The sequence below is a fragment of the Rhamphochromis longiceps genome, linkage group LG5 (genome assembly GCF_057381845.1).
Source record: "Rhamphochromis longiceps isolate RC_006_pf linkage group LG5, R_longiceps_female_GT1.1, whole genome shotgun sequence".
Taxonomy (NCBI): Eukaryota; Metazoa; Chordata; class Actinopteri; order Cichliformes; family Cichlidae; genus Rhamphochromis; species Rhamphochromis longiceps.
This window is the reverse complement of record NC_140561.1, coordinates 17722299-17741680: the sequence shown is the minus strand read 5'-3', so window position 1 is coordinate 17741680 and position 19382 is coordinate 17722299. Positions and strand designations below refer to the sequence as shown.

General features: G+C 45.3%; 31 non-coding genes across 31 annotated transcripts; all 31 read right to left on the bottom strand.

The window, feature by feature from the left end:
* Positions 1-939: 939 nt before the first annotated feature.
* On the bottom strand, positions 940-1012 carry trnaf-gaa (transfer RNA phenylalanine (anticodon GAA)). The gene has a single exon. It is a non-coding gene; the product is annotated as a tRNA-Phe (tRNA).
* A 515-nt stretch (positions 1013-1527) lies between these two features.
* On the bottom strand, positions 1528-1600 carry trnak-uuu (transfer RNA lysine (anticodon UUU)). Its single transcript has one exon. It is a non-coding gene; the product is annotated as a tRNA-Lys (tRNA).
* Positions 1601-2027: 427 nt separating this feature from the next.
* trnaf-gaa (transfer RNA phenylalanine (anticodon GAA)) lies at positions 2028-2100 on the bottom strand. The gene has a single exon. It is a non-coding gene; the product is annotated as a tRNA-Phe (tRNA).
* Positions 2101-2615: 515 nt separating this feature from the next.
* On the bottom strand, positions 2616-2688 carry trnak-uuu (transfer RNA lysine (anticodon UUU)). The gene has a single exon. It is a non-coding gene; the product is annotated as a tRNA-Lys (tRNA).
* Positions 2689-3115: 427 nt separating this feature from the next.
* On the bottom strand, positions 3116-3188 carry trnaf-gaa (transfer RNA phenylalanine (anticodon GAA)). The gene has a single exon. It is a non-coding gene; the product is annotated as a tRNA-Phe (tRNA).
* Positions 3189-3703: 515 nt separating this feature from the next.
* trnak-uuu (transfer RNA lysine (anticodon UUU)) lies at positions 3704-3776 on the bottom strand. The gene has a single exon. It is a non-coding gene; the product is annotated as a tRNA-Lys (tRNA).
* A 427-nt stretch (positions 3777-4203) lies between these two features.
* trnaf-gaa (transfer RNA phenylalanine (anticodon GAA)) lies at positions 4204-4276 on the bottom strand. The gene has a single exon. It is a non-coding gene; the product is annotated as a tRNA-Phe (tRNA).
* Positions 4277-4791: 515 nt separating this feature from the next.
* Positions 4792-4864, bottom strand: trnak-uuu (transfer RNA lysine (anticodon UUU)). The gene has a single exon. It is a non-coding gene; the product is annotated as a tRNA-Lys (tRNA).
* Positions 4865-5291: 427 nt separating this feature from the next.
* Positions 5292-5364, bottom strand: trnaf-gaa (transfer RNA phenylalanine (anticodon GAA)). Its single transcript has one exon. It is a non-coding gene; the product is annotated as a tRNA-Phe (tRNA).
* A 515-nt stretch (positions 5365-5879) lies between these two features.
* Positions 5880-5952, bottom strand: trnak-uuu (transfer RNA lysine (anticodon UUU)). The gene has a single exon. It is a non-coding gene; the product is annotated as a tRNA-Lys (tRNA).
* Positions 5953-6379: 427 nt separating this feature from the next.
* On the bottom strand, positions 6380-6452 carry trnaf-gaa (transfer RNA phenylalanine (anticodon GAA)). Its single transcript has one exon. It is a non-coding gene; the product is annotated as a tRNA-Phe (tRNA).
* Positions 6453-6967: 515 nt separating this feature from the next.
* trnak-uuu (transfer RNA lysine (anticodon UUU)) lies at positions 6968-7040 on the bottom strand. Its single transcript has one exon. It is a non-coding gene; the product is annotated as a tRNA-Lys (tRNA).
* Positions 7041-7467: 427 nt separating this feature from the next.
* Positions 7468-7540, bottom strand: trnaf-gaa (transfer RNA phenylalanine (anticodon GAA)). The gene has a single exon. It is a non-coding gene; the product is annotated as a tRNA-Phe (tRNA).
* A 515-nt stretch (positions 7541-8055) lies between these two features.
* On the bottom strand, positions 8056-8128 carry trnak-uuu (transfer RNA lysine (anticodon UUU)). The gene has a single exon. It is a non-coding gene; the product is annotated as a tRNA-Lys (tRNA).
* A 427-nt stretch (positions 8129-8555) lies between these two features.
* trnaf-gaa (transfer RNA phenylalanine (anticodon GAA)) lies at positions 8556-8628 on the bottom strand. Its single transcript has one exon. It is a non-coding gene; the product is annotated as a tRNA-Phe (tRNA).
* Positions 8629-9643: 1015 nt separating this feature from the next.
* trnaf-gaa (transfer RNA phenylalanine (anticodon GAA)) lies at positions 9644-9716 on the bottom strand. The gene has a single exon. It is a non-coding gene; the product is annotated as a tRNA-Phe (tRNA).
* Positions 9717-10231: 515 nt separating this feature from the next.
* trnak-uuu (transfer RNA lysine (anticodon UUU)) lies at positions 10232-10304 on the bottom strand. The gene has a single exon. It is a non-coding gene; the product is annotated as a tRNA-Lys (tRNA).
* Positions 10305-10731: 427 nt separating this feature from the next.
* On the bottom strand, positions 10732-10804 carry trnaf-gaa (transfer RNA phenylalanine (anticodon GAA)). The gene has a single exon. It is a non-coding gene; the product is annotated as a tRNA-Phe (tRNA).
* A 515-nt stretch (positions 10805-11319) lies between these two features.
* Positions 11320-11392, bottom strand: trnak-uuu (transfer RNA lysine (anticodon UUU)). Its single transcript has one exon. It is a non-coding gene; the product is annotated as a tRNA-Lys (tRNA).
* Positions 11393-11819: 427 nt separating this feature from the next.
* Positions 11820-11892, bottom strand: trnaf-gaa (transfer RNA phenylalanine (anticodon GAA)). Its single transcript has one exon. It is a non-coding gene; the product is annotated as a tRNA-Phe (tRNA).
* A 1015-nt stretch (positions 11893-12907) lies between these two features.
* trnaf-gaa (transfer RNA phenylalanine (anticodon GAA)) lies at positions 12908-12980 on the bottom strand. Its single transcript has one exon. It is a non-coding gene; the product is annotated as a tRNA-Phe (tRNA).
* Positions 12981-13495: 515 nt separating this feature from the next.
* On the bottom strand, positions 13496-13568 carry trnak-uuu (transfer RNA lysine (anticodon UUU)). Its single transcript has one exon. It is a non-coding gene; the product is annotated as a tRNA-Lys (tRNA).
* Positions 13569-13995: 427 nt separating this feature from the next.
* On the bottom strand, positions 13996-14068 carry trnaf-gaa (transfer RNA phenylalanine (anticodon GAA)). Its single transcript has one exon. It is a non-coding gene; the product is annotated as a tRNA-Phe (tRNA).
* A 515-nt stretch (positions 14069-14583) lies between these two features.
* trnak-uuu (transfer RNA lysine (anticodon UUU)) lies at positions 14584-14656 on the bottom strand. The gene has a single exon. It is a non-coding gene; the product is annotated as a tRNA-Lys (tRNA).
* Positions 14657-15083: 427 nt separating this feature from the next.
* On the bottom strand, positions 15084-15156 carry trnaf-gaa (transfer RNA phenylalanine (anticodon GAA)). The gene has a single exon. It is a non-coding gene; the product is annotated as a tRNA-Phe (tRNA).
* A 1015-nt stretch (positions 15157-16171) lies between these two features.
* trnaf-gaa (transfer RNA phenylalanine (anticodon GAA)) lies at positions 16172-16244 on the bottom strand. Its single transcript has one exon. It is a non-coding gene; the product is annotated as a tRNA-Phe (tRNA).
* Positions 16245-16759: 515 nt separating this feature from the next.
* Positions 16760-16832, bottom strand: trnak-uuu (transfer RNA lysine (anticodon UUU)). Its single transcript has one exon. It is a non-coding gene; the product is annotated as a tRNA-Lys (tRNA).
* Positions 16833-17259: 427 nt separating this feature from the next.
* trnaf-gaa (transfer RNA phenylalanine (anticodon GAA)) lies at positions 17260-17332 on the bottom strand. The gene has a single exon. It is a non-coding gene; the product is annotated as a tRNA-Phe (tRNA).
* A 515-nt stretch (positions 17333-17847) lies between these two features.
* trnak-uuu (transfer RNA lysine (anticodon UUU)) lies at positions 17848-17920 on the bottom strand. The gene has a single exon. It is a non-coding gene; the product is annotated as a tRNA-Lys (tRNA).
* Positions 17921-18347: 427 nt separating this feature from the next.
* On the bottom strand, positions 18348-18420 carry trnaf-gaa (transfer RNA phenylalanine (anticodon GAA)). Its single transcript has one exon. It is a non-coding gene; the product is annotated as a tRNA-Phe (tRNA).
* A 515-nt stretch (positions 18421-18935) lies between these two features.
* trnak-uuu (transfer RNA lysine (anticodon UUU)) lies at positions 18936-19008 on the bottom strand. The gene has a single exon. It is a non-coding gene; the product is annotated as a tRNA-Lys (tRNA).
* Positions 19009-19382: the final 374 nt, after the last annotated feature.

Below are 19382 nucleotides of genomic sequence, written 5' to 3'. Positions count from 1 at the left end.
AGCTGCCATTCTGAGACACTGGATCAATGTGAAGTGAACTTTTAAGCTTTGGATTTAACAGTGAACTGTGATGAACTTTGCTCTCTTAAATGTTGTCCCACCCAAAGTAAGACAGAAAAAAAGTGAAAGTGTAACGTGTCGAGAAACCCAGGGCGGATTTGGTGAGATTGGCATGTCTTAGACACCGGGTTTCGCAAAGGAGCTGAGCTGAGAACCAACTGGCGGTGAGTTGGACCGAGGGGCAGGAAAAGATTCTTTACAGAGCTTGTACGGTGGGATTATCTGAAAGAGGCCTCTGTCCCTGATATCCACAAATCCCATATCGTCATCCCACCTGCAGTCTATGGACTTTGCTAAAGATGACAATGAGGTCACAGAACTATCAAGAACAACTGAGCTTGTTAGGTAAAGCCATGGAAGGGCAAGGATCCAAAGGAGACAACTGGACAGGGACTTGAACCCTGGACCCTCAGATTAAAAGTCTGATGCTCTTCCATCTGAGTTACCCAGGCAACAAGAGTCACGTGTTTGTCCTCTGGGACACATATTGTCTTTCTTTTCTGTAAAAACGTGGTCTCTTATCCTCTCATTTTACTGTAGGTACTGGTGAGGATTTGCAGTTAGATATTATTAAATGGTCATTTCAGACAAGCGCCAAGGGAAGGATTTGATTCTAGGGGAAACATCGCTAGGCTGTATTATGACGTGTGATCACCCAACCTACCAAGCCCTAGGTAAGTCAATGGTATAATGGGTGAGGCCTGGGAGCTTCTGAAGGAGGACCTTCTTCAAATTCCACCTCCACTTGATGGACGTTTGCAAGCTGCACCATCTGTGTTTGTTTTCTCATTTGATGGCAATGATCCACGTAGTTGTAGGCCGTATAATGAAGTCCTACCAACAAACCTACCAAGCCCTAGATGGTGACCAAAATAGCTTTGCCGAAACCCAGGATCAAACTAGGGTCCTTTAGATCTTCAGTCTAACGCTCTCCCAGCTGAGCTATTTCGGCACGTTTTGCAATGGAAAGTGCTCAAAAATTGCATTCTAATGACCAGTCAGGTCTACAGCTGGCCAAACTGCACTACAGCTGCCATTCTGAGACACTGGATCAATGTGAAGTGAACTTTTAAGCTTTGGATTTAACAGTGAACTGTGATGAACTTTGCTCTCTTAAATGTTGTCCCACCCAAAGTAAGACAGAAAAAAAGTGAAAGTGTAACGTGTCGAGAAACCCAGGGCGGATTTGGTGAGATTGGCATGTCTTAGACACCGGGTTTCGCAAAGGAGCTGAGCTGAGAACCAACTGGCGGTGAGTTGGACCGAGGGGCAGGAAAAGATTCTTTACAGAGCTTGTACGGTGGGATTATCTGAAAGAGGCCTCTGTCCCTGATATCCACAAATCCCATATCGTCATCCCACCTGCAGTCTATGGACTTTGCTAAAGATGACAATGAGGTCACAGAACTATCAAGAACAACTGAGCTTGTTAGGTAAAGCCATGGAAGGGCAAGGATCCAAAGGAGACACCTGGACAGGGACTTGAACCCTGGACCCTCAGATTAAAAGTCTGATGCTCTTCCATCTGAGCTACCCAGGTAACAAGAGTCACGTGTTTGTCCTCTGGGACACATATTGTCTTTCTTTTCTGTAAAAACGTGATCTCTTATCCTCTCATTTTACTGTAGGTACTGGTGAGGATTTGCAGTTAGATATTATTAAATGGTCATTTCAGACAAGAGCCAAGGGAAGGATTTGATTCTAGGGGAAACATCGCTAGGCTGTATTATGACGTGTGATCACCCAACCTAGCAAGCCCTAGGTAAGTCAATGGTATAATGGGTGAGGCCTGGGAGCTTCTGAAGGAGGACCTTCTTCAAATTCCACCTCCACTTGATGGACGTTTGCAAGCTGCACCATCTGTGTTTGTTTTCTCATTTGATGGCAATGATCCACGTAGTTGTAGGCCGTATAATGAAGTCCTACCAACAAACCTACCAAGCCCTAGATGGTGACCAAAATAGCTTTGCCGAAACCCAGGATCGAACTAGGGTCCTTTAGATCTTCAGTCTAACGCTCTCCCAGCTGAGCTATTTCGGCACGTTTTGCAATGGAAAGTGCTCAAAAATTGCATTCTAATCACCAGTCAGGTCTACAGCTGGCCAAACTGCACTACAGCTGCCATTCTGAGACACTGGGTCAATGTGAAGTGAACTTTTAAGCTTTGGATTTAACAGTGAACTGTGATGAACTTTGCTCTCTTAAATGTTGTCCCACCCAAAGTAAGACAGAAAAAAAGTGAAAGTGTAGCGTGTCGAGAAACCCAGGGCGGATTTGGTGAGATTGGCATGTCTTAGACACCGGGTTTCGCAAAGGAGCTGAGCTGAGAACCAACTGGCGGTGAGTTGGACCGAGGGGCAGGAAAAGATTCTTTACAGAGCTTGTACGGTGGGATTATCTGAAAGAGGCCTCTGTCCCTGATATCCACAAATCCCATATCGTCATCCCACCTGCAGTCTATGGACTTTGCTAAAGATGACAATGAGGTCACAGAACTATCAAGAACAACTGAGCTTGTTAGGTAAAGCCATGGAAGGGCAAGGATTCAAAGGAGACACCTGGACAGGGACTTGAACCCTGGACCCTCAGATTAAAAGTCTGATGCTCTTCCATCTGAGCTACCCAGGTAACAAGAGTCACGTGTTTGTCCTCTGGGACACATATTGTCTTTCTTTTCTGTAAAAACATGATCTCTTATCCTCTCATTTTACTGTAGGTACTGGTGAGGATTTGCAGTTAGATATTATTAAATGGTCATTTCAGACAAGAGCCAAGGGAAGGATTTGATTCTAGGGGAAACATCGCTAGGCTGTATTATGACGTGTGATCACCCAACCTACAAAGCCCTAGGTAAGTCAATGGTATAACGGGTGAGGCCTGGGAGCTTCTGAAGGAGGACCTTCTTCAAATTCCACCTCCACTTGATGGACGTTTGCAAGCTGCACCATCTGTGTTTGTTTTCTCATTTGATGGCAATGATCCACGTAGTTGTAGGCCGTATAATGAAGTCCTACCAACAAACCTACCAAGCCCTAGATGGTGACCAAAATAGCTTTGCCGAAACCCAGGATCGAACTAGGGTCCTTTAGATCTTCAGTCTAACGCTCTCCCAGCTGAGCTATTTCGGCACGTTTTGCAATGGAAAGTGCTCAAAAATTGCATTCTAATCACCAGTCAGGTCTACAGCTGGCCAAACTGCACTACAGCTGCCATTCTGAGACACTGGATCAATGTGAAGTGAACTTTTAAGCTTTGGATTTAACAGTGAACTGTGATGAACTTTGCTCTCTTAAATGTTGTCCCACCCAAAGTAAGACAGAAAAAAAGTGAAAGTGTAGCGTGTCGAGAAACCCAGGGCGGATTTGGTGAGATTGGCATGTCTTAGACACCGGGTTTCGCAAAGGAGCTGAGCTGAGAACCAACTGGCGGTGAGTTGGACCGAGGGGCAGGAAAAGATTCTTTACAGAGCTTGTACGGTGGGATTATCTGAAAGAGGCCTCTGTCCCTGATATCCACAAATCCCATATCGTCATCCCACCTGCAGTCTATGGACTTTGCTAAAGATGACAATGAGGTCACAGAACTATCAAGAACAACTGAGCTTGTTAGGTAAAGCCATGGAAGGGCAAGGATCCAAAGGAGACACCTGGACAGGGACTTGAACCCTGGACCCTCAGATTAAAAGTCTGATGCTCTTCCATCTGAGCTACCCAGGTAACAAGAGTCACGTGTTTGTCCTCTGGGACACATATTGTCTTTCTTTTCTGTAAAAACGTGATCTCTTATCCTCTCATTTTACTGTAGGTACTGGTGAGGATTTGCAGTTAGATATTATTAAATGGTCATTTCAGACAAGAGCCAAGGGAAGGATTTGATTCTAGGGGAAACATCGCTAGGCTGTATTATGACGTGTGATCACCCAACCTACAAAGCCCTAGGTAAGTCAATGGTATAACGGGTGAGGCCTGGGAGCTTCTGAAGGAGGACCTTCTTCAAATTCCACCTCCACTTGATGGACGTTTGCAAGCTGCACCATCTGTGTTTGTTTTCTCATTTGATGGCAATGATCCACGTAGTTGTAGGCCGTATAATGAAGTCCTACCAACAAACCTACCAAGCCCTAGATGGTGACCAAAATAGCTTTGCCGAAACCCAGGATCGAACTAGGGTCCTTTAGATCTTCAGTCTAACGCTCTCCCAGCTGAGCTATTTCGGCACGTTTTGCAATGGAAAGTGCTCAAAAATTGCATTCTAATGACCAGTCAGGTCTACAGCTGGCCAAACTGCACTACAGCTGCCATTCTGAGACACTGGATCAATGTGAAGTGAACTTTTAAGCTTTAGATTTAACAGTGAACTGTGATGAACTTTGCTCTCTTAAATGTTGTCCCACCCAAAGTAAGACAGAAAAAAAGTGAAAGTGTAGCGTGTCGAGAAACCCAGGGCGGATTTGGTGAGATTGGCATGTCTTAGACACCGGGTTTCGCAAAGGAGCTGAGCTGAGAACCAACTGGCGGTGAGTTGGACCGAGGGGCAGGAAAAGATTCTTTACAGAGCTTGTACGGTGGGATTATCTGAAAGAGGCCTCTGTCCCTGATATCCACAAATCCCATATCGTCATCCCACCTGCAGTCTATGGACTTTGCTAAAGATGACAATGAGGTCACAGAACTATCAAGAACAACTGAGCTTGTTAGGTAAAGCCATGGAAGGGCAAGGATTCAAAGGAGACACCTGGACAGGGACTTGAACCCTGGACCCTCAGATTAAAAGTCTGATGCTCTTCCATCTGAGCTACCCAGGTAACAAGAGTCACGTGTTTGTCCTCTGGGACACATATTGTCTTTCTTTTCTGTAAAAACATGATCTCTTATCCTCTCATTTTACTGTAGGTACTGGTGAGGATTTGCAGTTAGATATTATTAAATGGTCATTTCAGACAAGAGCCAAGGGAAGGATTTGATTCTAGGGGAAACATCGCTAGGCTGTATTATGACGTGTGATCACCCAACCTACCAAGCCCTAGGTAAGTCAATGGTATAATGGGTGAGGCCTGGGAGCTTCTGAAGGAGGACCTTCTTCAAATTCCACCTCCACTTGATGGACGTTTGCAAGCTGCACCATCTGTGTTTGTTTTCTCATTTGATGGCAATGATCCACGTAGTTGTAGGCCGTATAATGAAGTCCTACCAACAAACCTACCAAGCCCTAGATGGTGACCAAAATAGCTTTGCCGAAACCCAGGATCGAACTAGGGTCCTTTAGATCTTCAGTCTAACGCTCTCCCAGCTGAGCTATTTCGGCACGTTTTGCAATGGAAAGTGCTCAAAAATTGCATTCTAATCACCAGTCAGGTCTACAGCTGGCCAAACTGCACTACAGCTGCCATTCTGAGACACTGGATCAATGTGAAGTGAACTTTTAAGCTTTGGATTTAACAGTGAACTGTGATGAACTTTGCTCTCTTAAATGTTGTCCCACCCAAAGTAAGACAGAAAAAAAGTGAAAGTGTAACGTGTCGAGAAACCCAGGGCGGATTTGGTGAGATTGGCATGTCTTAGACACCGGGTTTCGCAAAGGAGCTGAGCTGAGAACCAACTGGCGGTGAGTTGGACCGAGGGGCAGGAAAAGATTCTTTACAGAGCTTGTACGGTGGGATTATCTGAAAGAGGCCTCTGTCCCTGATATCCACAAATCCCATATCGTCATCCCACCTGCAGTCTATGGACTTTGCTAAAGATGACAATGAGGTCACAGAACTATCAAGAACAACTGAGCTTGTTAGGTAAAGCCATGGAAGGGCAAGGATCCAAAGGAGACACCTGGACAGGGACTTGAACCCTGGACCCTCAGATTAAAAGTCTGAGGCTCTTCCATCTGAGCTACCCAGGTAACAAGAGTCACGTGTTTGTCCTCTGGGACACATATTGTCTTTCTTTTCTGTAAAAACGTGATCTCTTATCCTCTCATTTTACTGTAGGTACTGGTGAGGATTTGCAGTTAGATATTATTAAATGGTCATTTCAGACAAGAGCCAAGGGAAGGATTTGATTCTAGGGGAAACATCGCTAGGCTGTATTATGACGTGTGATCACCCAACCTAGCAAGCCCTAGGTAAGTCAATGGTATAATGGGTGAGGCCTGGGAGCTTCTGAAGGAGGACCTTCTTCAAATTCCACCTCCACTTGATGGACGTTTGCAAGCTGCACCATCTGTGTTTGTTTTCTCATTTGATGGCAATGATCCACGTAGTTGTAGGCCGTATAATGAAGTCCTACCAACAAACCTACCAAGCCCTAGATGGTGACCAAAATAGCTTTGCCGAAACCCAGGATCGAACTAGGGTCCTTTAGATCTTCAGTCTAACGCTCTCCCAGCTGAGCTATTTCGGCACGTTTTGCAATGGAAAGTGCTCAAAAATTGCATTCTAATGACCAGTCAGGTCTACAGCTGGCCAAACTGCACTACAGCTGCCATTCTGAGACACTGGATCAATGTGAAGTGAACTTTTAAGCTTTGGATTTAACAGTGAACTGTGATGAACTTTGCTCTCTTAAATGTTGTCCCACCCAAAGTAAGACAGAAAAAAAGTGAAAGTGTAACGTGTCGAGAAACCCAGGGCGGATTTGGTGAGATTGGCATGTCTTAGACACCGGGTTTCGCAAAGGAGCTGAGCTGAGAACCAACTGGCGGTGAGTTGGACCGAGGGGCAGGAAAAGATTCTTTACAGAGCTTGTACGGTGGGATTATCTGAAAGAGGCCTCTGTCCCTGATATCCACAAATCCCATATCGTCATCCCACCTGCAGTCTATGGACTTTGCTAAAGATGACAATGAGGTCACAGAACTATCAAGAACAACTGAGCTTGTTAGGTAAAGCCATGGAAGGGCAAGGATCCAAAGGAGACACCTGGACAGGGACTTGAACCCTGGACCCTCAGATTAAAAGTCTGATGCTCTTCCATCTGAGCTACCCAGGTAACAAGAGTCACGTGTTTGTCCTCTGGGACACATATTGTCTTTCTTTTCTGTAAAAACGTGATCTCTTATCCTCTCATTTTACTGTAGGTACTGGTGAGGATTTGCAGTTAGATATTATTAAATGGTCATTTCAGACAAGAGCCAAGGGAAGGATTTGATTCTAGGGGAAACATCGCTAGGCTGTATTATGACGTGTGATCACCCAACCTACAAAGCCCTAGGTAAGTCAATGGTATAACGGGTGAGGCCTGGGAGCTTCTGAAGGAGGACCTTCTTCAAATTCCACCTCCACTTGATGGACGTTTGCAAGCTGCACCATCTGTGTTTGTTTTCTCATTTGATGGCAATGATCCACGTAGTTGTAGGCCGTATAATGAAGTCCTACCAACAAACCTACCAAGCCCTAGATGGTGACCAAAATAGCTTTGCCGAAACCCAGGATCGAACTAGGGTCCTTTAGATCTTCAGTCTAACGCTCTCCCAGCTGAGCTATTTCGGCACGTTTTGCAATGGAAAGTGCTCAAAAATTGCATTCTAATCACCAGTCAGGTCTACAGCTGGCCAAACTGCACTACAGCTGCCATTCTGAGACACTGGATCAATGTGAAGTGAACTTTTAAGCTTTGGATTTAACAGTGAACTGTGATGAACTTTGCTCTCTTAAATGTTGTCCCACCCAAAGTAAGACAGAAAAAAAGTGAAAGTGTAGCGTGTCGAGAAACCCAGGGCGGATTTGGTGAGATTGGCATGTCTTAGACACCGGGTTTCGCAAAGGAGCTGAGCTGAGAACCAACTGGCGGTGAGTTGGACCGAGGGGCAGGAAAAGATTCTTTACAGAGCTTGTACGGTGGGATTATCTGAAAGAGGCCTCTGTCCCTGATATCCACAAATCCCATATCGTCATCCCACCTGCAGTCTATGGACTTTGCTAAAGATGACAATGAGGTCACAGAACTATCAAGAACAACTGAGCTTGTTAGGTAAAGCCATGGAAGGGCAAGGATCCAAAGGAGACACCTGGACAGGGACTTGAACCCTGGACCCTCAGATTAAAAGTCTGATGCTCTTCCATCTGAGCTACCCAGGTAACAAGAGTCACGTGTTTGTCCTCTGGGACACATATTGTCTTTCTTTTCTGTAAAAACGTGATCTCTTATCCTCTCATTTTACTGTAGGTACTGGTGAGGATTTGCAGTTAGATATTATTAAATGGTCATTTCAGACAAGAGCCAAGGGAAGGATTTGATTCTAGGGGAAACATCGCTAGGCTGTATTATGACGTGTGATCACCCAACCTACCAAGCCCTAGGTAAGTCAATGGTATAATGGGTGAGGCCTGGGAGCTTCTGAAGGAGGACCTTCTTCAAATTCCACCTCCACTTGATGGACGTTTGCAAGCTGCACCATCTGTGTTTGTTTTCTCATTTGATGGCAATGATCCACGTAGTTGTAGGCCGTATAATGAAGTCCTACCAACAAACCTGCCAAGCCCTAGATGGTGACCAAAATAGCTTTGCCGAAACCCAGGATCGAACTAGGGTCCTTTAGATCTTCAGTCTAACGCTCTCCCAGCTGAGCTATTTCGGCACGTTTTGCAATGGAAAGTGCTCAAAAATTGCATTCTAATGACCAGTCAGGTCTACAGCTGGCCAAACTGCACTACAGCTGCCATTCTGAGACACTGGATCAATGTGAAGTGAACTTTTAAGCTTTGGATTTAACAGTGAACTGTGATGAACTTTGCTCTCTTAAATGTTGTCCCACCCAAAGTAAGACAGAAAAAAAGTGAAAGTGTAACGTGTCGAGAAACCCAGGGCGGATTTGGTGAGATTGGCATGTCTTAGACACCGGGTTTCGCAAAGGAGCTGAGCTGAGAACCAACTGGCGGTGAGTTGGACCGAGGGGCAGGAAAAGATTCTTTACAGAGCTTGTACGGTGGGATTATCTGAAAGAGGCCTCTGTCCCTGATATCCACAAATCCCATATCGTCATCCCACCTGCAGTCTATGGACTTTGCTAAAGATGACAATGAGGTCACAGAACTATCAAGAACAACTGAGCTTGTTAGGTAAAGCCATGGAAGGGCAAGGATCCAAAGGAGACAACTGGACAGGGACTTGAACCCTGGACCCTCAGATTAAAAGTCTGATGCTCTTCCATCTGAGTTACCCAGGCAACAAGAGTCACGTGTTTGTCCTCTGGGACACATATTGTCTTTCTTTTCTGTAAAAACGTGGTCTCTTATCCTCTCATTTTACTGTAGGTACTGGTGAGGATTTGCAGTTAGATATTATTAAATGGTCATTTCAGACAAGAGCCAAGGGAAGGATTTGATTCTAGGGGAAACATCGCTAGGCTGTATTATGACGTGTGATCACCCAACCTACCAAGCCCTAGGTAAGTCAATGGTATAATGGGTGAGGCCTGGGAGCTTCTGAAGGAGGACCTTCTTCAAATTCCACCTCCACTTGATGGACGTTTGCAAGCTGCACCATCTGTGTTTGTTTTCTCATTTGATGGCAATGATCCACGTAGTTGTAGGCCGTATAATGAAGTCCTACCAACAAACCTACCAAGCCCTAGATGGTGACCAAAATAGCTTTGCCGAAACCCAGGATCGAACTAGGGTCCTTTAGATCTTCAGTCTAACGCTCTCCCAGCTGAGCTATTTCGGCACGTTTTGCAATGGAAAGTGCTCAAAAATTGCATTCTAATCACCAGTCAGGTCTACAGCTGGCCAAACTGCACTACAGCTGCCATTCTGAGACACTGGATCAATGTGAAGTGAACTTTTAAGCTTTGGATTTAACAGTGAACTGTGATGAACTTTGCTCTCTTAAATGTTGTCCCACCCAAAGTAAGACAGAAAAAAAGTGAAAGTGTAACGTGTCGAGAAACCCAGGGCGGATTTGGTGAGATTGGCATGTCTTAGACACCGGGTTTCGCAAAGGAGCTGAGCTGAGAACCAACTGGCGGTGAGTTGGACCGAGGGGCAGGAAAAGATTCTTTACAGAGCTTGTACGGTGGGATTATCTGAAAGAGGCCTCTGTCCCTGATATCCACAAATCCCATATCGTCATCCCACCTGCAGTCTATGGACTTTGCTAAAGATGACAATGAGGTCACAGAACTATCAAGAACAACCGAGCTTGTTAGGTAAAGCCATGGAAGGGCAAGGATCCAAAGGAGACACCTGGACAGGGACTTGAACCCTGGACCCTCAGATTAAAAGTCTGATGCTCTTCCATCTGAGCTACCCAGGTAACAAGAGTCACGTGTTTGTCCTCTGGGACACATATTGTCTTTCTTTTCTGTAAAAACGTGATCTCTTATCCTCTCATTTTACTGTAGGTACTGGTGAGGATTTGCAGTTAGATATTATTAAATGGTCATTTCAGACAAGAGCCAAGGGAAGGATTTGATTCTAGGGGAAACATCGCTAGGCTGTATTATGACGTGTGATCACCCAACCTACAAAGCCCTAGGTAAGTCAATGGTATAACGGGTGAGGCCTGGGAGCTTCTGAAGGAGGACCTTCTTCAAATTCCACCTCCACTTGATGGACGTTTGCAAGCTGCACCATCTGTGTTTGTTTTCTCATTTGATGGCAATGATCCACGTAGTTGTAGGCCGTATAATGAAGTCCTACCAACAAACCTACCAAGCCCTAGATGGTGACCAAAATAGCTTTGCCGAAACCCAGGATCGAACTAGGGTCCTTTAGATCTTCAGTCTAACGCTCTCCCAGCTGAGCTATTTCGGCACGTTTTGCAATGGAAAGTGCTCAAAAATTGCATTCTAATCACCAGTCAGGTCTACAGCTGGCCAAACTGCACTACAGCTGCCATTCTGAGACACTGGATCAATGTGAAGTGAACTTTTAAGCTTTGGATTTAACAGTGAACTGTGATGAACTTTGCTCTCTTAAATGTTGTCCCACCCAAAGTAAGACAGAAAAAAAGTGAAAGTGTAACGTGTCGAGAAACCCAGGGCGGATTTGGTGAGATTGGCATGTCTTAGACACCGGGTTTCGCAAAGGAGCTGAGCTGAGAACCAACTGGCGGTGAGTTGGACCGAGGGGCAGGAAAAGATTCTTTACAGAGCTTGTACGGTGGGATTATCTGAAAGAGGCCTCTGTCCCTGATATCCACAAATCCCATATCGTCATCCCACCTGCAGTCTATGGACTTTGCTAAAGATGACAATGAGGTCACAGAACTATCAAGAACAACTGAGCTTGTTAGGTAAAGCCATGGAAGGGCAAGGATCCAAAGGAGACACCTGGACAGGGACTTGAACCCTGGACCCTCAGATTAAAAGTCTGATGCTCTTCCATCTGAGCTACCCAGGTAACAAGAGTCACGTGTTTGTCCTCTGGGACACATATTGTCTTTCTTTTCTGTAAAAACGTGATCTCTTATCCTCTCATTTTACTGTAGGTACTGGTGAGGATTTGCAGTTAGATATTATTAAATGGTCATTTCAGACAAGAGCCAAGGGAAGGATTTGATTCTAGGGGAAACATCGCTAGGCTGTATTATGACGTGTGATCACCCAACCTACAAAGCCCTAGGTAAGTCAATGGTATAACGGGTGAGGCCTGGGAGCTTCTGAAGGAGGACCTTCTTCAAATTCCACCTCCACTTGATGGACGTTTGCAAGCTGCACCATCTGTGTTTGTTTTCTCATTTGATGGCAATGATCCACGTAGTTGTAGGCCGTATAATGAAGTCCTACCAACAAACCTGCCAAGCCCTAGATGGTGACCAAAATAGCTTTGCCGAAACCCAGGATCGAACTAGGGTCCTTTAGATCTTCAGTCTAACGCTCTCCCAGCTGAGCTATTTCGGCACGTTTTGCAATGGAAAGTGCTCAAAAATTGCATTCTAATGACCAGTCAGGTCTACAGCTGGCCAAACTGCACTACAGCTGCCATTCTGAGACACTGGATCAATGTGAAGTGAACTTTTAAGCTTTGGATTTAACAGTGAACTGTGATGAACTTTGCTCTCTTAAATGTTGTCCCACCCAAAGTAAGACAGAAAAAAAGTGAAAGTGTAACGTGTCGAGAAACCCAGGGCGGATTTGGTGAGATTGGCATGTCTTAGACACCGGGTTTCGCAAAGGAGCTGAGCTGAGAACCAACTGGCGGTGAGTTGGACCGAGGGGCAGGAAAAGATTCTTTACAGAGCTTGTACGGTGGGATTATCTGAAAGAGGCCTCTGTCCCTGATATCCACAAATCCCATATCGTCATCCCACCTGCAGTCTATGGACTTTGCTAAAGATGACAATGAGGTCACAGAACTATCAAGAACAACTGAGCTTGTTAGGTAAAGCCATGGAAGGGCAAGGATCCAAAGGAGACAACTGGACAGGGACTTGAACCCTGGACCCTCAGATTAAAAGTCTGATGCTCTTCCATCTGAGTTACCCAGGCAACAAGAGTCACGTGTTTGTCCTCTGGGACACATATTGTCTTTCTTTTCTGTAAAAACGTGGTCTCTTATCCTCTCATTTTACTGTAGGTACTGGTGAGGATTTGCAGTTAGATATTATTAAATGGTCATTTCAGACAAGAGCCAAGGGAAGGATTTGATTCTAGGGGAAACATCGCTAGGCTGTATTATGACGTGTGATCACCCAACCTACCAAGCCCTAGGTAAGTCAATGGTATAATGGGTGAGGCCTGGGAGCTTCTGAAGGAGGACCTTCTTCAAATTCCACCTCCACTTGATGGACGTTTGCAAGCTGCACCATCTGTGTTTGTTTTCTCATTTGATGGCAATGATCCACGTAGTTGTAGGCCGTATAATGAAGTCCTACCAACAAACCTACCAAGCCCTAGATGGTGACCAAAATAGCTTTGCCGAAACCCAGGATCGAACTAGGGTCCTTTAGATCTTCAGTCTAACGCTCTCCCAGCTGAGCTATTTCGGCACGTTTTGCAATGGAAAGTGCTCAAAAATTGCATTCTAATCACCAGTCAGGTCTACAGCTGGCCAAACTGCACTACAGCTGCCATTCTGAGACACTGGATCAATGTGAAGTGAACTTTTAAGCTTTGGATTTAACAGTGAACTGTGATGAACTTTGCTCTCTTAAATGTTGTCCCACCCAAAGTAAGACAGAAAAAAAGTGAAAGTGTAACGTGTCGAGAAACCCAGGGCGGATTTGGTGAGATTGGCATGTCTTAGACACCGGGTTTCGCAAAGGAGCTGAGCTGAGAACCAACTGGCGGTGAGTTGGACCGAGGGGCAGGAAAAGATTCTTTACAGAGCTTGTACGGTGGGATTATCTGAAAGAGGCCTCTGTCCCTGATATCCACAAATCCCATATCGTCATCCCACCTGCAGTCTATGGACTTTGCTAAAGATGACAATGAGGTCACAGAACTATCAAGAACAACTGAGCTTGTTAGGTAAAGCCATGGAAGGGCAAGGATCCAAAGGAGACACCTGGACAGGGACTTGAACCCTGGACCCTCAGATTAAAAGTCTGATGCTCTTCCATCTGAGCTACCCAGGTAACAAGAGTCACGTGTTTGTCCTCTGGGACACATATTGTCTTTCTTTTCTGTAAAAACGTGATCTCTTATCCTCTCATTTTACTGTAGGTACTGGTGAGGATTTGCAGTTAGATATTATTAAATGGTCATTTCAGACAAGAGCCAAGGGAAGGATTTGATTCTAGGGGAAACATCGCTAGGCTGTATTATGACGTGTGATCACCCAACCTACAAAGCCCTAGGTAAGTCAATGGTATAACGGGTGAGGCCTGGGAGCTTCTGAAGGAGGACCTTCTTCAAATTCCACCTCCACTTGATGGACGTTTGCAAGCTGCACCATCTGTGTTTGTTTTCTCATTTGATGGCAATGATCCACGTAGTTGTAGGCCGTATAATGAAGTCCTACCAACAAACCTACCAAGCCCTAGATGGTGACCAAAATAGCTTTGCCGAAACCCAGGATCGAACTAGGGTCCTTTAGATCTTCAGTCTAACGCTCTCCCAGCTGAGCTATTTCGGCACGTTTTGCAATGGAAAGTGCTCAAAAATTGCATTCTAATCACCAGTCAGGTCTACAGCTGGCCAAACTGCACTACAGCTGCCATTCTGAGACACTGGATCAATGTGAAGTGAACTTTTAAGCTTTGGATTTAACAGTGAACTGTGATGAACTTTGCTCTCTTAAATGTTGTCCCACCCAAAGTAAGACAGAAAAAAAGTGAAAGTGTAGCGTGTCGAGAAACCCAGGGCGGATTTGGTGAGATTGGCATGTCTTAGACACCGGGTTTCGCAAAGGAGCTGAGCTGAGAACCAACTGGCGGTGAGTTGGACCGAGGGGCAGGAAAAGATTCTTTACAGAGCTTGTACGGTGGGATTATCTGAAAGAGGCCTCTGTCCCTGATATCCACAAATCCCATATCGTCATCCCACCTGCAGTCTATGGACTTTGCTAAAGATGACAATGAGGTCACAGAACTATCAAGAACAACTGAGCTTGTTAGGTAAAGCCATGGAAGGGCAAGGATCCAAAGGAGACACCTGGACAGGGACTTGAACCCTGGACCCTCAGATTAAAAGTCTGATGCTCTTCCATCTGAGCTACCCAGGTAACAAGAGTCACGTGTTTGTCCTCTGGGACACATATTGTCTTTCTTTTCTGTAAAAACGTGATCTCTTATCCTCTCATTTTACTGTAGGTACTGGTGAGGATTTGCAGTTAGATATTATTAAATGGTCATTTCAGACAAGAGCCAAGGGAAGGATTTGATTCTAGGGGAAACATCGCTAGGCTGTATTATGACGTGTGATCACCCAACCTACCAAGCCCTAGGTAAGTCAATGGTATAATGGGTGAGGCCTGGGAGCTTCTGAAGGAGGACCTTCTTCAAATTCCACCTCCACTTGATGGACGTTTGCAAGCTGCACCATCTGTGTTTGTTTTCTCATTTGATGGCAATGATCCACGTAGTTGTAGGCCGTATAATGAAGTCCTACCAACAAACCTGCCAAGCCCTAGATGGTGACCAAAATAGCTTTGCCGAAACCCAGGATCGAACTAGGGTCCTTTAGATCTTCAGTCTAACGCTCTCCCAGCTGAGCTATTTCGGCACGTTTTGCAATGGAAAGTGCTCAAAAATTGCATTCTAATGACCAGTCAGGTCTACAGCTGGCCAAACTGCACTACAGCTGCCATTCTGAGACACTGGATCAATGTGAAGTGAACTTTTAAGCTTTGGATTTAACAGTGAACTGTGATGAACTTTGCTCTCTTAAATGTTGTCCCACCCAAAGTAAGACAGAAAAAAAGTGAAAGTGTAACGTGTCGAGAAACCCAGGGCGGATTTGGTGAGATTGGCATGTCTTAGACACCGGGTTTCGCAAAGGAGCTGAGCTGAGAACCAACTGGCGGTGAGTTGGACCGAGGGGCAGGAAAAGATTCTTTACAGAGCTTGTACGGTGGGATTATCTGAAAGAGGCCTCTGTCCCTGATATCCACAAATCCCATATCGTCATCCCACCTGCAGTCTATGGACTTTGCTAAAGATGACAATGAGGTCACAGAACTATCAAGAACAACTGAGCTTGTTAGGTAAAGCCATGGAAGGGCAAGGATCCAAAGGAGACAACTGGACAGGGACTTGAACCCTGGACCCTCAGATTAAAAGTCTGATGCTCTTCCATCTGAGTTACCCAGGCAACAAGAGTCACGTGTTTGTCCTCTGGGACACATATTGTCTTTCTTTTCTGTAAAAACGTGGTCTCTTATCCTCTCATTTTACTGTAGGTACTGGTGAGGATTTGCAGTTAGATATTATTAAATGGTCATTTCAGACAAGAGCCAAGGGAAGGATTTGATTCTAGGGGAAACATCGCTAGGCTGTATTATGACGTGTGATCACCCAACCTACCAAGCCCTAGGTAAGTCAATGGTATAATGGGTGAGGCCTGGGAGCTTCTGAAGGAGGACCTTCTTCAAATTCCACCTCCACTTGATGGACGTTTGCAAGCTGCACCATCTGTGTTTGTTTTCTCATTTGATGGCAATGATCCATGTAGTTGTAGGCCGTATAATGAAGTCCTACCAACAAACCTACCAAGCCCTAGATGGTGACCAAAATAGCTTTGCCGAAACCCAGGATCGAACTAGGGTCCTTTAGATCTTCAGTCTAACGCTCTCCCAGCTGAGCTATTTCGGCACGTTTTGCAATGGAAAGTGCTCAAAAATTGCATTCTAATCACCAGTCAGGTCTACAGCTGGCCAAACTGCACTACAGCTGCCATTCTGAGACACTGGATCAATGTGAAGTGAACTTTTAAGCTTTGGATTTAACAGTGAACTGTGATGAACTTTGCTCTCTTAAATGTTGTCCCACCCAAAGTAAGACAGAAAAAAAGTGAAAGTGTAACGTGTCGAGAAACCCAGGGCGGATTTGGTGAGATTGGCATGTCTTAGACACCGGGTTTCGCAAAGGAGCTGAGCTGAGAACCAACTGGCGGTGAGTTGGACCGAGGGGCAGGAAAAGATTCTTTACAGAGCTTGTACGGTGGGATTATCTGAAAGAGGCCTCTGTCCCTGATATCCACAAATCCCATATCGTCATCCCACCTGCAGTCTATGGACTTTGCTAAAGATGACAATGAGGTCACAGAACTATCAAGAACAACCGAGCTTGTTAGGTAAAGCCATGGAAGGGCAAGGATCCAAAGGAGACACCTGGACAGGGACTTGAACCCTGGACCCTCAGATTAAAAGTCTGATGCTCTTCCATCTGAGCTACCCAGGTAACAAGAGTCACGTGTTTGTCCTCTGGGACACATATTGTCTTTCTTTTCTGTAAAAACGTGATCTCTTATCCTCTCATTTTACTGTAGGTACTGGTGAGGATTTGCAGTTAGATATTATTAAATGGTCATTTCAGACAAGAGCCAAGGGAAGGATTTGATTCTAGGGGAAACATCGCTAGGCTGTATTATGACGTGTGATCACCCAACCTACAAAGCCCTAGGTAAGTCAATGGTATAACGGGTGAGGCCTGGGAGCTTCTGAAGGAGGACCTTCTTCAAATTCCACCTCCACTTGATGGACGTTTGCAAGCTGCACCATCTGTGTTTGTTTTCTCATTTGATGGCAATGATCCACGTAGTTGTAGGCCGTATAATGAAGTCCTACCAACAAACCTACCAAGCCCTAGATGGTGACCAAAATAGCTTTGCCGAAACCCAGGATCGAACTAGGGTCCTTTAGATCTTCAGTCTAACGCTCTCCCAGCTGAGCTATTTCGGCACGTTTTGCAATGGAAAGTGCTCAAAAATTGCATTCTAATCACCAGTCAGGTCTACAGCTGGCCAAACTGCACTACAGCTGCCATTCTGAGACACTGGATCAATGTGAAGTGAACTTTTAAGCTTTGGATTTAACAGTGAACTGTGATGAACTTTGCTCTCTTAAATGTTGTCCCACCCAAAGTAAGACAGAAAAAAAGTGAAAGTGTAACGTGTCGAGAAACCCAGGGCGGATTTGGTGAGATTGGCATGTCTTAGACACCGGGTTTCGCAAAGGAGCTGAGCTGAGAACCAACTGGCGGTGAGTTGGACCGAGGGGCAGGAAAAGATTCTTTACAGAGCTTGTACGGTGGGATTATCTGAAAGAGGCCTCTGTCCCTGATATCCACAAATCCCATATCGTCATCCCACCTGCAGTCTATGGACTTTGCTAAAGATGACAATGAGGTCACAGAACTATCAAGAACAACTGAGCTTGTTAGGTAAAGCCATGGAAGGGCAAGGATCCAAAGGAGACACCTGGACAGGGACTTGAACCCTGGACCCTCAGATTAAAAGTCTGATGCTCTTCCATCTGAGCTACCCAGGTAACAAGAGTCACGTGTTTGTCCTCTGGGACACATATTGTCTTTCTTTTCTGTAAAAACGTGATCTCTTATCCTCTCATTTTACTGTAGGTACTGGTGAGGATTTGCAGTTAGATATTATTAAATGGTCATTTCAGACAAGAGCCAAGGGAAGGATTTGATTCTAGGGGAAACATCGCTAGGCTGTATTATGACGTGTGATCACCCAACCTACAAAGCCCTAGGTAAGTCAATGGTATAACGGGTGAGGCCTGGGAGCTTCTGAAGGAGGACCTTCTTCAAATTCCACCTCCACTTGATGGACGTTTGCAAGCTGCACCATCTGTGTTTGTTTTCTCATTTGATGGCAATGATCCACGTAGTTGTAGGCCGTATAATGAAGTCCTACCAACAAACCTACCAAGCCCTAGATGGTGACCAAAATAGCTTTGCCGAAACCCAGGATCGAACTAGGGTCCTTTAGATCTTCAGTCTAACGCTCTCCCAGCTGAGCTATTTCGGCACGTTTTGCAATGGAAAGTGCTCAAAAATTGCATTCTAATCACCAGTCAGGTCTACAGCTGGCCAAACTGCACTACAGCTGCCATTCTGAGACACTGGATCAATGTGAAGTGAACTTTTAAGCTTTGGATTTAACAGTGAACTGTGATGAACTTTGCTCTCTTAAATGTTGTCCCACCCAAAGTAAGACAGAAAAAAAGTGAAAGTGTAGCGTGTCGAGAAACCCAGGGCGGATTTGGTGAGATTGGCATGTCTTAGACACCGGGTTTCGCAAAGGAGCTGAGCTGAGAACCAACTGGCGGTGAGTTGGACCGAGGGGCAGGAAAAGATTCTTTACAGAGCTTGTACGGTGGGATTATCTGAAAGAGGCCTCTGTCCCTGATATCCACAAATCCCATATCGTCATCCCACCTGCAGTCTATGGACTTTGCTAAAGATGACAATGAGGTCACAGAACTATCAAGAACAACTGAGCTTGTTAGGTAAAGCCATGGAAGGGCAAGGATCCAAAGGAGACACCTGGACAGGGACTTGAACCCTGGACCCTCAGATTAAAAGTCTGATGCTCTTCCATCTGAGCTACCCAGGTAACAAGAGTCACGTGTTTGTCCTCTGGGACACATATTGTCTTTCTTTTCTGTAAAAACGTGATCTCTTATCCTCTCATTTTACTGTAGGTACTGGTGAGGATTTGCAGTTAGATATTATTAAATGGTCATTTCAGACAAGAGCCAAGGGAAGGATTTGATTCTAGGGGAAACATCGCTAGGCTGTATTATGACGTGTGATCACCCAACCTACCAAGCCCTAGGTAAGTCAATGGTATAATGGGTGAGGCCTGGGAGCTTCTGAAGGAGGACCTTCTTCAAATTCCACCTCCACTTGATGGACGTTTGCAAGCTGCACCATCTGTGTTTGTTTTCTCATTTGATGGCAATGATCCACGTAGTTGTAGGCCGTATA